The sequence below is a fragment of the Prinia subflava genome, chromosome 4 (genome assembly GCF_021018805.1).
Source record: "Prinia subflava isolate CZ2003 ecotype Zambia chromosome 4, Cam_Psub_1.2, whole genome shotgun sequence".
Taxonomy (NCBI): domain Eukaryota; kingdom Metazoa; phylum Chordata; class Aves; order Passeriformes; family Cisticolidae; genus Prinia; species Prinia subflava.
The window spans coordinates 1-14,037 of record NC_086250.1 but is presented as its reverse complement, the minus strand read 5'-3'; the positions used below and the strand labels follow the sequence as shown (position 1 = coordinate 14,037).

General features: G+C 47.4%; 1 long non-coding RNA gene across 1 annotated transcript; it reads left to right on the top strand.

The window, feature by feature from the left end:
* The first annotated feature begins 10,286 nt into the window (after positions 1–10,286).
* Positions 10,287–13,886, top strand: LOC134549294 (uncharacterized). Its single transcript, XR_010080051.1, has 3 exons — positions 10,287–10,437; positions 10,881–11,082; positions 12,633–13,886. It is a non-coding gene; the product is annotated as an uncharacterized LOC134549294 (long non-coding RNA).
* Positions 13,887–14,037: the final 151 nt, after the last annotated feature.

Sequence of the window (14,037 nt, the reverse complement as noted above, 5' to 3'; positions counted from 1 at the left end):
CTGTGCCGGTTAGATCCGAGTGTAGCCGAAGAGCCGAAAACACCCGAGGATTTCCGAACAGCCGAAAAGAGCCGAGCATTGCCGAGATCGGCCGAGTTAAGCTGAAGGGCCGAAAATGGCCGAGTGCAACCGATAACAGCCGAACCCAACCGCGTTTAGCCGACTGGAACGGAGTCGAACCGAACAAGCCCCGCCGAACCTCGCCGAGTTCGCCCGGTTTGGACCCTATAGCCGCGGCCGAACCAAGGCTCTGCTGCAGGTGTATTCGAGACATCTTTCCTCTTTGTTTGACAGAAGGAAGAGGGAAAAAAAAAAAAAAAAAAAAAAAAAAAAGAGGAAGAAAAAACGGGAGCAGTTCCGGGGCGGTCCCGGGGCGGTCCCGGGGCGGTGTGCGCCGTCACTGCCGCCTTCTCGGCGGGCGATTCCAAGGCGCTGTCGGGCTCTCTGCCGGCCGGTCGGCGGGCGGGCGGCCGGGACGCGATGGCGCTGTGCCCGGAGCTGGAGCGCTCGCTGTCGCTGCTGCAGCCGGGCGCCGGCCGGGCCCAGCAGCAGCAGGAGCGGCGGGCGGACGCGGCCCCCACGCCCATGGTGTTCATGTGCGCCGGCTGCGGGCGCCCCGTGGGCGACACCCGCACCTGGGGTTCAGTGTCGAGGACAGCGGTCCCATCCTGCTGCGCAGTGAGTACCAGCGCTGCCACCCCCGTGCCGCCGCGGTCGCTGCCGCCGTGCCTCCTGCCCTGCCTCCCGCCGCAGCTGCGGCCGCCAGCGTCGCCGCGGACCCGGGGCGGAAGGGCTCCGAGCTCCCCGGAGAGTGCGGATGGTGAGGGCCGGGCCTGGCTGGACACAGTCCCGGGGTGTCGGGGTTCCCGGCGCTGGGGACCGGCAAAGGGCCCGGAGCGCTCGTGTGGCCCGAGAGCCCCTGGAGCACTTATCTGGGGTGGGCTGTACAAGCCGCGTATGGCCTAAGGGAGAGGGATTTCTCACAAGGACATGTAGTGATGGACAAGGGAGGCAGCTTTAGATTAAATGTCGGGAAGAAATTTTTCCCTGCGAGGGTGGTGAGGCCGTGGCACAGGTTCCCCAGAGAAGCTGTGGCTGCCCCTGTGTCCCTGGAAGTGCCCAAGGCCAGGTTGGACGGGGCTTGGAACACCCTGGGATAGTGGAAGCTGTCCCTGCCCAGGGCCGGGGGTGGAATGGGGTGAGCTTGAAGGCCCCTTCCACAATTCAGCGATTCTGATGGTCTTGGTCTTGCTGAGGTTAGCCAGCCTGAGGAGCTGATGCAAATTCAGGCTAAAAGATGAGTGCTCATCATTTATACTGTGTAAAGCATGAATGAAAGGTTAAAAAAGTTCTAATGCATGATTTAAAATTTTTTTTTATTTTTAAGAAAAGGGATGGGGAGAGGTGCCTCCTTTTATTTTCTTCTGAATAAATGTTATTCCTTGCTTGCAGCATGGTAGAAACCCTACTCTGCTCTGGCTGCTCCAGGACCCTTGGCAGCAGATCCATGCACGCCTCAAGGCATCTCGACTGCAAGAGGGATTTGTTCTGTGTCCGTACTGACTCTGTTGAAAGGTAAGTGCAGAATGTTTATGGGTCAGCCTGCCAGCTCCACTGCACTCACCAGGCATGGCACTGAGGGTGCTCCTGTTACATCTCTGGCAAGGCTGGAGGGAGCGTCTTCTGCTGCTCTGTCCCACGGTGGTTTTCTGTATTGGTGCTGTTGGCATCCCAGTGCTCAGCTGTAGGGAACATCACCTGTGTAAGGCACATCCTAGAAAAAGAACCAAAACAAACCAACCTGGCCTGCCTTTTGTGTGGGAAGTTGCATTCCAGCCCAGAAAATATCACCAGGTCCAGGGCACTAGAGGGTTCCTTCGCATTTGATTGGAAGAGTTCACAAACCAAGCACCAAAGAGGCCTGGCTGGAGCCTGTTAGGGGTCCGCATGATCAGCAGGGAGTGTGGCCAGAGGGGCTCGGGCAGGACTTGGGGTGGCTCTGCCCTGTGCTGGCCACATCTGCTCTGTCCTTGCTAAGATGGGCAAAGGCAACTCTGACAACTGAGTACGTGCTTGAGACTCTCACTCAGCTGTCTTAAAATCTGTCTAGAAAATGAAAGTGTGCTTGGGTTTAGTTGGTTTATAGCACTTCAAAGGGGTTATTAAAAACTGTATCCTCAATTAAGGCTCCGCACCAGAGTCCTTTTGTGCAGGCATTGTCCTAATAGACAGTGGTTGTTCATCTGGACTGGTTTTAATGTCTCTTTTTTTTTCTGAAGTTCCCATTTATTTTGCTGTATTGCTGTGGATATTCCCCTTGGTACTCTGGACAGGGTTTGGAGATTTTTTTCTTCATTCCACTGCTAGAGTACTTTTTTTATTGCATGGCAGTAAAATTCTCTCATGCACTAACTTGGCTGCAGAATGGCATTTTCTGGCAAAGGGATGCTGCTTCTGCCTGCCAGCACTGCACTGTTCTTGGTGTCTTGGTGCCATTTTCCACTGTATCCCGTATCCCCAGAATCCACGGCTGTCTCTCAGGGTTCTAAAGGAGTGCTGTGTTTGGATTTTTGGCTTCAGAGTGGGAAGTGCTCTGTAACCTGATGTAACCTGTGGCATCTCAGCTGTAGGCCAGGAACCCTGGAAAAGCAAGCTCGCATTCACGAGGAGCCGCTTACTCTTGAAAGCCCAGCTGTCTTGCAAGAGGTGCCGCACAGGGTGAGTTTTAACCTTACATCATTCTTTGTTGAAATCACCTCTGAGAAGTCTTAATATGCTTCAATGGTTTCTGCAGAACAGCTTATTCCACTCAGAGCAATTCAGTGCATTGTAACATGTACTGGACTGCTTCTTGTAATTGCTGTCTTGTGCTCTGCAAGACTTTTAGCCACTTTTCCTTCAGTTTTCTTGGTAGTTAGCATTTTCTGTTTATCAAGCACAGCATTAGGTTCCTCTGGCTGTCTCAGAAATTGGATCAGTTGTTTCTAGTTCGTTCTGATTCACTTCTCCAGATCTTCATTTAACTTTTAGCCATGTTTCTTCTGCCTCCTGTGGAAATGGACTTAATGCTTTTGCTGTAACTTTATCTTGAAATAGTAATCATAAATGAATCATGGTAAATCGGGTTGATGTTTTGCTCTACTAAAATCTTGTGACTGCAGGTAGGAAGAGTTGGGAGCGAACAGTCTGAGGAAGTGGACTGTGGAAGCTGAAGGTTGTCCAGCCAAAGCTGAGTGTGTGGCTCTGACACTGACCAAGGCTGGAAAGAGTTACTGTGTGGACAGAGAATGTTAGAGCCGGGTGAGCTTTCACAGGATGAAAGAAGCGAGGAGAGAATCGAATGGAAAGAATTGCTGAGATCAGGTTTGAGCCCTTTCTTTGGGTTTGGGATTTGTTTGTGGGTTTTTTTGTTACCTAACACTACCTAGCACTTACTTACTTACTTACTGTGAGATTTGAAGTTTTCTCCAAAAACTCAGAATGAATTTCCCCACTCTGCCCCACTGGTAGCAGCACACAGGAGAACAGAGCCTGTGGTTTGGATCTTGAGGGAGTTCCAGCAGTACAAGCTATGAGTTACCATGTTTCTCCCAAATTTACATCCAGCAAATCTGAGGAATTACCTCTTGCCTGAGCATTCCTGGTCTCTGTGACTCTTTAGTAAGAGACAGCTGGGACTGGCCAAGCTGAGACAGGATCTGTTCCTGTCAAACCATCTATTTCCCATGCGGATGAGAATCTGGGGGGCAAGTGCCCACATCACTCCTCACAAATGCCCACACATACTTCTGGGGCTGCTGTATCTATCTGCTGGATTTGTCAGCGCCAGCATTTGCGAAGGATCACCTTGTGAGCAACTCAAAAGACAGATAAATAGAGGCAGCAGCAATTGTCTTGAGTTTACCTTATGGTAAGGCTTATGGATATTTTTAATCACTATAAGAAGGCTTATGGATATTTTTGATCACTTTCTTAGCACTTGCAATTACCCCTGCTACCACACAAAAGAAACCGAGGAACAGGAAAGCTCCGCTCTGTATCTCTGGCAGAAGAAAAGCCAGCAAACCAGTTTGCGTTCACCCCGATTCCTAGTCCTGTGCTGCAAGTACAGAAATATCTTGAGCCTTTGGGAGGGGGACTGGGACTGTGGAACCCAGCTGCATGTGTCTCCTAGGCCACGTTTTTCTTGGAAGCACCTTTCCTAGTTTCACTGCTTTTTGGAAATGAACTGTTCTGAGCAGAACCAGTACCTTCAGACTCAGGGTCTGAAAACAAAACAAAACAACCAGAAAAACCACTAAAAAGCCCCCAAACCCACTGCCTAAGAGAACAAAGAAAGAGAAAATATACCGGGATTATTTTAATAAACCTGAATTTGTGGGAGGCACTGGGTTTGTTTTCCCTTCGTGCGGCAGCACGAAGTCTGCACGCATTTTGCTGCCGCTTTGGCTCTCAAGAACTGGAAATGCCTGGATTTCTGCGTGGTTTCCCCAGGTTCTCCTATTTAGCAGGAGCTGCACGGTGAGGTCGGTGTTCTGAGGGAGGCCCTGGCACAGCTGCCAAAGGCCGGGAACGTGGAGTGTGCAGGGAGCATCCGGGGGGCTTCTCCCCCCTGAGTTTCTCCCGGGGTGTGCTGCCTGCACTGCTGGATGTTGGACCCGGCTTTGGGCCGTTCTCCTGCGGTCCCAGCACTGAGTGCTGCCCCTGTGGCCAGACCTTGCCGTGTGCCGGCACCAAACCCGGGCAGCCGGGGCTGCTTTTCCAGCCCTTTGGTGCCACGGGCGGCCCCCGATTGCCGGAGCTCCCCGGCACCCGGCCTGGACTCACTCTGTGGGGGGGCCTGTTCCATCTGCCTCAACCGAGGACATCCTGCCCAGGTTTGACACTTGACTCCCGTTGTTTTTCCTCTTGCAGGCAGCTGGCAAAAGAGGAGAGAGCCCCTGCGAGGCAGAGCCCCTGGAATGCCCTGTCCCGGTCTGAGGTTCCCACTTTTATCTCCGACTCCCGGAGAATTGCTGGAGCAGAACCAGAGAGTGTCCATTTTATTTCCTGCCTTTTCCAATAAACGGTGACTTTCAGCTGGAGTGTGTTCCTGGTGTTATCCTCCTCCTCCTCCTCCCTGGATTTGTAAATAAATGTCCTGATTTTGGCCAAGTAGAATTTTGTTGTTCCAGGCATTGTGGCTCTTTTGTTTCATTGAAACTTCCCAACTCTGCTGAGACTTTGAGATGTCAAATACAAGTAAGACTGGAGTTTCTTGGGATTGTTACTCACACAAAATAGGGATCCTTCTTGGACAGGAGTAACTTGACGTGTTTAATGCCGCTTCCCTTTAAAATCAGAGCAGGGGAAGCAGATTTGAAATCATCATTCCATGAACTTGCACCAAATTCCTCCAAAGCTGCAAAAGTTTTCCTTGTTAGAAATTCCTGAGCTTGTTTTCCAGGCAAGCTGGGATTTAGATGTTCTTTGTTCCTTGGATTTGCTGGTTTTCCTCTCTCTCATTTTAGTAAAGAATTTTTTTTTTTTCATATTTTCCATGCTGATTGGAATTTTTGTACTGCTCAGGGCACATTGCCAAGGAAATGTACCAATTTCATGTTGGTAAATCAGGCATTGTTCAGCACCATATGCCCACAAGTCTGTAAATTTCCAGGGAAACTTGCTAAGTGTTGAATTGCCATAATGAATCTCTTTGTAAAGTTGATTATACTTTTTTCTTTATTTTTAATTACTTTGAATTTTTTATGTAGGGTTTTTTTTTTAATAAGTGATGTCTTTTTGTATTTTTAAATTTTTTCTTTTAAAAAATTTTCTATTTTAATTTTTCCTTTGTAATTTTTCCTTTGTAATTTTTCCTTTGTAATTTTCCTATTTTATTTTTTCCTTTTTATTTTTTTCCTTTTTATTTTTTCCTTTTTATTTTTTTCCTTTTTATTTTTTCCTCTTTTTTTCTCTCTTTAACTTTTTCCTTTTTAATTTTTTCCTTTTTATTTTTTTCCTTTTTAATTTTTTCCTTTTTAATTTTTTCCTTTTTATTTTTTTTCCTTTTTAATTTTTTCCTTTTTAATTTTTTCCTTTTTAATTTTTTTCTTTTTATTTTTTCCTTTTTATTTTTTCCTTTTTATTTTTTTCCTTTTTACTTTTTTCCTTTTTATTTTTTTCCTTTTAATTTTTGCTTTTTATTTTCTTTCTTTCTAATTTTTCCTTTTTAACTTTTTAATTTTATTTTTTTCTGTGTTTTACTTGAAATTTTATTTGAAAACTTTTTTTTTTTTCTTCATGTTTTCTTTGTGTTGGTGTGTTTTGGTTTGGTTTGGTTTGGTTTGGTTTGGTTTGGTTTGGTTTGGTTTGGTTTGGTTTGGTTTTTTCCTCTCTCTCTACTCTTTTATCTACTTTTTTATAGCCCAAGTATGTAGAAGTTTGGCTGGTGGGAACAGAGGAGGTGACAAATGAAATCCATGTCCACTCCACGTCCGGATAGAATTGAGAGTGCAGCTAGAGAAATCTCTGTATTTTCTGCTAAATTAGAAATCCTGAACAGAGAAAGCTCTAAAGACCAAGGGGCCTTCTTTTTTCTTTTTCCTTTTTCCCCCGAACAATTCTCATTGTAGCCATTTACAGGATCAGGAACATTACCTTGAAGTCGAGGTGTATTTCACAGGTAGCGAGAAAACAAAGTAGACTTGATCTTGTAACTCTCATTGTTTAGTAACAAAGAAATCCAAAACAAAACAAACAACAACAAAAAAAAAAAAAAAAAAAAAAAAAAAAATCCACCGACCCCACAAAAGAACAGAGAAAGAGAAATTATACCAATATTATTTTAATTTAAAACCACTTTCTCCCTTAGAAAACCAGGCTAATGTAATTCTGCTTAATTGGGGTGCTGTCGTGTTTAGGTTACTGAATTAATAGAGTTTAAAACATACAGCAATAAACACGAATTTTAAAAACTAAGTACAAAAATATGAATATATATAATAAAACAAATATAAATATGAAAAATAATATCGTAAGTAAATGCAATCTATAATATTTCTCATTACTTATATTATATACAGTAGTCTATATATTATATCCATAGATATGACTAGAAAAAAGACATGGTAATTATCAATATTAAAATAATAAATGTAAAGAAATCATGGAATAGAGCTTAAAACAGAGGGGGTTTTTTTGGTTTGAATTGGCTTGGTGGCAGGGGTTGTCTTTGAAGCGGTGGCCGGGTGTCTTTCGGGGCGTTTCTTTAGGGGATTTCTGTGCACGTTCTCTTTGGGGGGTCCCTTTCTGCGTGTCCCCGACGGGCGGGGAGCCCCGGGCCGGGCCGCGGTGCTGCCGCCCTGTGGACACAGCGCGGTACTGCAGCTCTGCCCCGTGCCCGGCCCCAAGGGGCCCCGGGCTGGAAGCTGGTTCTTAGTGCCCGAGTGCAGTCACTGCCCGGGAGCTCCTGTTCGATTCCGCGCTCCCGGCCGTGTCCGTGCGATGGCCGGGCCGCCCGCGGGACTCGGCAGCAGGAAAACACCGAGCGCTGCGTGTTTAAAGGGAGCCGGCCCCGCTTGCCCGTGCGGCGCCTCGGCCCGGCCCGCGCCGCCCTCAGGGAGCCGAGCAGAGCTGCGGGAGCGCGGGGAGCGGCACCGAGTGCGGTTCGACCGTGTCGAGCTGTCCCGAAGAGCGGAATCTAAGGCACTGCATCCAGTAATAGCCGAGCTGTGCCGGTTAGATCCGAGTGTAGCCGAAGAGCCGAAAACACCCGAGGATTTCCGAACAGCCGAAAAGAGCCGAGCATTGCCGAGATCGGCCGAGTTAAGCTGAACGGCCGAAAATGGCCGAGTGCAACCGATAACAGCCGAACCCAACCGCGTTTAGCCGACTGGAACGGAGTCGAACCGAACAAGCCCCGCCGAACCTCGCCGAGTTCGCCCGGTTTGGACCCTATAGCCGCGGCCGAACCAAGGCTCTGCTGCAGGTGTATTCGAGACATCTTTCCTCTTTGTTTGACAGAAGGAAGAGGGAAAAAAAAAAAAAAAAAAAAAAAAAAAAAGAGGAAGAAAAAACGGGAGCAGTTCCGGGGCGGTCCCGGGGCGGTCCCGGGGCGGTGTGCGCCGTCACTGCCGCCTTCTCGGCGGGCGATTCCAAGGCGCTGTCGGGCTCTCTGCCGGCCGGTCGGCGGGCGGGCGGCCGGGACGCGATGGCGCTGTGCCCGGAGCTGGAGCGCTCGCTGTCGCTGCTGCAGCCGGGCGCCGGCCGGGCCCGGCAGCAGCAGGAGCGGCGGGCGGACGCGGCCCCCACGCCCATGGTGTTCATGTGCGCCGGCTGCGGGCGCCCCGTGGGCGACACCCGCACCTGGGGTTCAGTGTCGAGGACAGCGGTCCCATCCTGCTGCGCAGTGAGTACCAGCGCTGCCACCCCCGTGCCGCCGCGGTCGCTGCCGCCGTGCCTCCTGCCCTGCCTCCCGCCGCAGCTGCGGCCGCCAGCGTCGCCGCGGACCCGGGGCGGAAGGGCTCCGAGCTCCCCGGAGAGTGCGGATGGTGAGGGCCGGGCCTGGCTGGACACAGTCCCGGGGGAGTCGGGGGTTCCCGGCGCTCGGGACAAGCCCGGCAAAGGGCCCGGAGCGCTCGTGTGGCCCGAGAGCCCCTGGAGCACTTATCTGGGGTGGGCTGTACAAGCCGCGTATGGCCTAAGGGAGAGGGATTTCTCACAAGGACATGTAGTGATGGACAAGGGAGGCAGCTTTAGATTAAATGTCGGGAAGAAATTTTTCCCTGCGAGGGTGGTGAGGCCGTGGTACAGGTTCCCCAGAGAAGCTGTGGCTGCCCCTGTGTCCCTGGAAGTGCCCAAGGCCAGGTTGGACGGGGCTTGGAACACCCTGGGATAGTGGAAGCTGTCCCTGCCCAGGGCCGGGGGTGGAATGGGGTGAGCTTGAAGGCCCCTTCCACAATTCAGCGATTCTGATGGTCTTGGTCTTGCTGAGGTTAGCCAGCCTGAGGAGCTGATGCAAATTCAGGCTAAAAGATGAGTGCTCATCATTTATACTGTGTAAAGCATGAATGAAAGGTTTAAAAAGTTCTAATGCATGATTTAAAATTTTTTTTTTATTTTTAAGAAAAGGGATGGGGAGAGGTGCCTCCTTTTATTTTCTTCTGAATAAATGTTATTCCTTGCTTGCAGCATGGTAGAAACCCTACTCTGCTCTGGCTGCTCCAGGACCCTTGGCAGCAGATACATGCACGCCTCAAGGCATCTCGACTGCAAGAGGGATTTGTTCTGTGTCCGTACTGACTCTGTTGAAAGGTAAGTGCAGAATGTTTATGGGTCAGCCTGCCAGCTCCACTGCACTCACCAGGCATGGCACTGAGGGTGCTCCTGTTACATCTCTGGCAAGGCTGGAGGGAGCGTCCTCTGCTGCTCTGTCCCACGGTGGTTTTCTGTATTGGTGCTGTTGGCATCCCAGTGCTCAGCTGTAGGGAACATCACCTGTGTAAGGCACATCCTAGAAAAAGAACCAAAACAAACCAACCTGGCCTGCCTTTTGTGTGGGAAGTTGCATTCCAGCCCAGAAAATATCACCAGGTCCAGGGCACTGGAGGGTTCCTTCGCATTTGATTGGAAGAGTTCACAAACCAAGCACCAAAGAGGCCTGGCTGGAGCCTGTTAGGGGTCCGCATGATCAGCAGGGAGTGTGGCCAGAGGGGCTCGGGCAGGACTTGGGGTGGCTCTGCCCTGTGCTGGCCACATCTGCTCTGTCCTTGCTAAGATGGGCAAAGGCAACTCTGACAACTGAGTACGTGCTTGAGACTCTCACTCAGCTGTCTTAAAATCTGTCCAGAAAATGAAAGTGTGCTTGGGTTTAGTTGGTTTATAGCACTTCAAAGGGGTTATTAAAAACTGTATCCTCAATTAAGGCTCCGCACCAGAGTCCTTTTGTGCAGGCATTGTCCTAATAGACAGTGGTTGTTCATCTGGACTGGTTTTAATGTCTCTTTTTTTTTCTGAAGTTCCCATTTATTTTGCTGTATTGCTGTGGATATTCCCCTTGGTACTCTGGACAGGGTTTGGAGATTTTTTTCTTCATTCCACTGCTAGAGTACTTTTTTTATTGCATGGCAGTAAAATTCTCTCATGCACTAACTTGGCTGCAGAATGGCATTTTCTGGCAAAGGGATGCTGCTTCTGCCTGCCAGCACTGCACTGTTCTTGGTGTCTTGGTGCCATTTTTCACTGTATCCCGTATTCCCAGAATCCAGGGCTATCTCTCAGGGTTCTGAAGGAGTGCTGTATTTGGATTTTTGGCTTCAGAGTGGGAAGTGCTCTGTAACCTGATGTAACCTGTGGCATCTCAGCTGTAGGCCAGGAACCCTGGAAAAGCAAGCTCGCATTCACGAGGAGCCGCTTACTCTTGAAAGCCCAGCTGTCTTGCAAGAGGTGCCGCACAGGGTGAGATTTAACCTTACATCATTCTTTGTTGAAATCACCTCTGAGAAGTCTTAATATGCTTCAATGGTTTCTGCAGAACAGCTTATTCCACTCAGAGCAATTCAGTGCATTGTAACATGTACTGGACTGCTTCCTGTAATTGCTGTCTTGTGCTCTGCAAGACTTTTAGCCACTTTTCCTTCAGTTTTCTTGGTAGTTAGCATTTTCTGTTTATCAAGCACAGCATTAGGTTCCTCTGGCTGTCTCAGAAATTGGATCAGTTGTTTCTAGTTCGTTCTGATTCACTTCTCCAGATCTTCATTTAACTTTTAGCCATGTTTCTTCTGCCTCCTGTGGAAATGGACTTAATGCTTTTGCTGTAACTTTATCTTGAAATAGTAATCATAAATGAATCATGGTAAATCAGGTTGATGTTTTGCTCTACTAAAATCTTGTGACTGCAGGTAGGAAGAGTTGGGAGCGAACAGTCTGAGGAAGTGGACTGTGGAAGCTGAAGGTTGTCCAGCCAAAGCTGAGTGTGTGGCTCTGACACTGACCAAGGCTGGAAAGAGTTACTGTGTGGACAGAGAATGTTAGAGCCGGGTGAGCTTTCACAGGATGAAAGAAGCGAGGAGAGAATCGAATGGAAAGAATTGCTGAGATCAGGTTTGAGCCCTTTCTTTGGGTTTGGGATTTGTTTGTGGTTTTTTTGTTACCTAACACTACCTAGCACTTACTTACTTACTTACTGTGAGATTTGAAGTTTTCTCCAAAAACTCAGAATGAATTTCCCCACTCTGCCCCACTGGTAGCAGCACACAGGAGAACAGAGCCTGTGGTTTGGATCTTGAGGGAGTTCCAGCAGTACAAGCTATGAGTTACCATGTTTCTCCCAAATTTACATCCAGCAAATCTGAGGAATTACCTCTTGCCTGAGCATTCCTGGTCTCTGTGACTCTTTAGTAAGAGACAGCTGGGACTGGCCAAGCTGAGACAGGATCTGTTCCTGTCAAACCATCTATTTCCCGTGCGGATGAGAATCTGGGGGGCAAGTGCCCACATCACTCCTCACAAATGCCCACACATACTTCTGGGGCTGCTGTATCTATCTGCTGGATTTGTCAGCGCCAGCATTTGCGAAGGATCACCTTGTGAGCAACTCAAAAGACAGATAAATAGAGGCAGCAGCAATTGTCTTGAGTTTACCTTATGGTAAGGCTTATGGATATTTTTAATCACTATAAGAAGGCTTATGGATATTTTTGATCACTTTCTTAGCACTTGCAATTACCCCTGCTACCACACAAAAGAAACCGAGGAACAGGAAAGCTCCGCTCTGTATCTCTGGCAGAAGAAAAGCCAGCAAACCAGTTTGCGTTCACCCCGATTCCTAGTCCTGTGCTGCAAGTACAGAAATATCTTGAGCCTTTGGGAGGGGGACTGGGACTGTGGAACCCAGCTGCATGTGTCTCCTAGGCCACGTTTTTCTTGGAAGCACCTTTCCTAGTTTCACTGCTTTTTGGAAATGAACTGTTCTGAGCAGAACCAGTACCTTCAGACTCAGGGTCCGAAAACAAAACAAAACAACCATAAAAACCACTAAAAAGCCCCAAAACCCACTGCCTAAGAGAACAAAGAAAGAGAAAATATACCGGGATTATTTTAATAAACCTGAATTTGTGGGAGGCACTGGGTTTGTTTTCCCTTCGTGCGGCAGCACGAAGTCTGCACGCATTTTGCTGCCGCTTTGGCTCTCAAGAACTGGAAATGCCTGGATTTCTGCGTGGTTTCCCCAGGTTCTCCTATTTAGCAGGAGCTGCACGGTGAGGTCGGTGTTCTGAGGGAGGCCCTGGCACAGCTGCCAAAGGCCGGGAACGTGGAGTGTGCAGGGAGCATCCGGGGGGCTTCTCCCCCCTGAGTTTCTCCCGGGGTGTGCTGCCTGCACTGCTGGATGTTGGACCCGGCTTTGGGCCGTTCTCCTGCGGTCCCAGCACTGAGTGCTGCCCCTGTGGCCAGACCTTGCCGTGTGCCGGCACCAAACCCGGGCAGCCGGGGCTGCTTTTCCAGCCCTTTGGTGCCACGGGCGGCCCCCGATTGCCGGAGCTCCCCGGCACCCGGCCTGGACTCACTCTGTGGGGGGGCCTGTTCCATCTGCCTCAACCGAGGACATCCTGCCCAGGTTTGACACTTGACTCCCGTTGTTTTTCCTCTTGCAGGCAGCTGGCAAAAGAGGAGAGAGCCCCTGCGAGGCAGAGCCCCTGGAATGCCCTGTCCCGGTCTGAGGTTCCCACTTTTATCTCCGACTCCCGGAGAATTGCTGGAGCAGAACCAGAGAGTGTCCATTTTATTTCCTGCCTTTTCCAATAAACGGTGACTTTCAGCTGGAGTGTGTTCCTGGTGTTATCCTCCTCCTCCTCCTCCCTGGATTTGTAAATAAATGTCCTGATTTTGGCCAAGTAGAATTTTGTTGTTCCAGGCATTGTGGCTCTTTTGTTTCATTGAAACTTCCCAACTCTGCTGAGACTTTGAGATGTCAAATACAAGTAAGACTGGAGTTTCTTGGGATTGTTACTCACACAAAATAGGGATCCTTCTTGGACAGGAGTAACTTGACGTGTTTAATGCCGCTTCCCTTTAAAATCAGAGCAGGGGAAGCAGATTTGAAATCATCATTCCATGAACTTGCACCAAATTCCTCCAAAGCTGCAAAAGTTTTCCTTGTTAGAAATTCCTGAGCTTGTTTTCCAGGCAAGCTGGGATTTAGATGTTCTTTGTTCCTTGGATTTGCTGGTTTTCCTCTCTCTCATTTTAGTAAAGGATTTTTTTTTTTCATATTTTCCATGCTGATTGGAATTTTTGTACTGCTCAGGGCACATTGCCAAGGAAATGTACCAATTTCATGTTGGTAAATCAGGCATTGTTCAGCACCATATGCCCACAAGTCTGTAAATTTCCAGGGAAACTTGCTAAGTGTTGAATTGCCATAATGAATCTCTTTGTAAAGTTGATTATACTTTTTCTTTATTTTTAATTACTTTGAATTTTTTATGTAGGGTTTTTTTTTAATAAGTGATGTCTTTTTGTATTTTTAAATTTTTTCTTTTAAAAAATTTTCTATTTTAATTTTTCCTTTGTAATTTTTCCTTTGTAATTTTCCTATTTTATTTTTTCCTTTTTATTTTTTTCCTTTTTATTTTTTCCTTTTTATTTTTTTCCTTTTTATTTTTTCCTCTTTTTTTCTCTCTTTAACTTTTTCCTTTTTAATTTTTTCCTTTTTATTTTTTTCCTTTTTAATTTTTTCCTTTTTAATTTTTTCCTTTTTAATTTTTTCCTTTTTATTTTTTTTCCTTTTTAATTTTTTCCTTTTTAATTTTTTCCTTTTTAATTTTTTTCTTTTTATTTTTTCCTTTTTATTTTTTCCTTTTTTTTTTTTCCTTTTTACTTTTTTCCTTTTTATTTTTTTCCTTTTAATTTTTGCTTTTTATTTTCTTTCTTTCTAATTTTTCCTTTTTAACTTTTTAATTTTATTTTTTTCTGTGTTTTACTTGAAATTTTATTTGAAAACTTTTTTTTTTTCTTCATGTTTTCTTTGTGTTGGTGTGGTTTGGTTTGGTTTGGTTT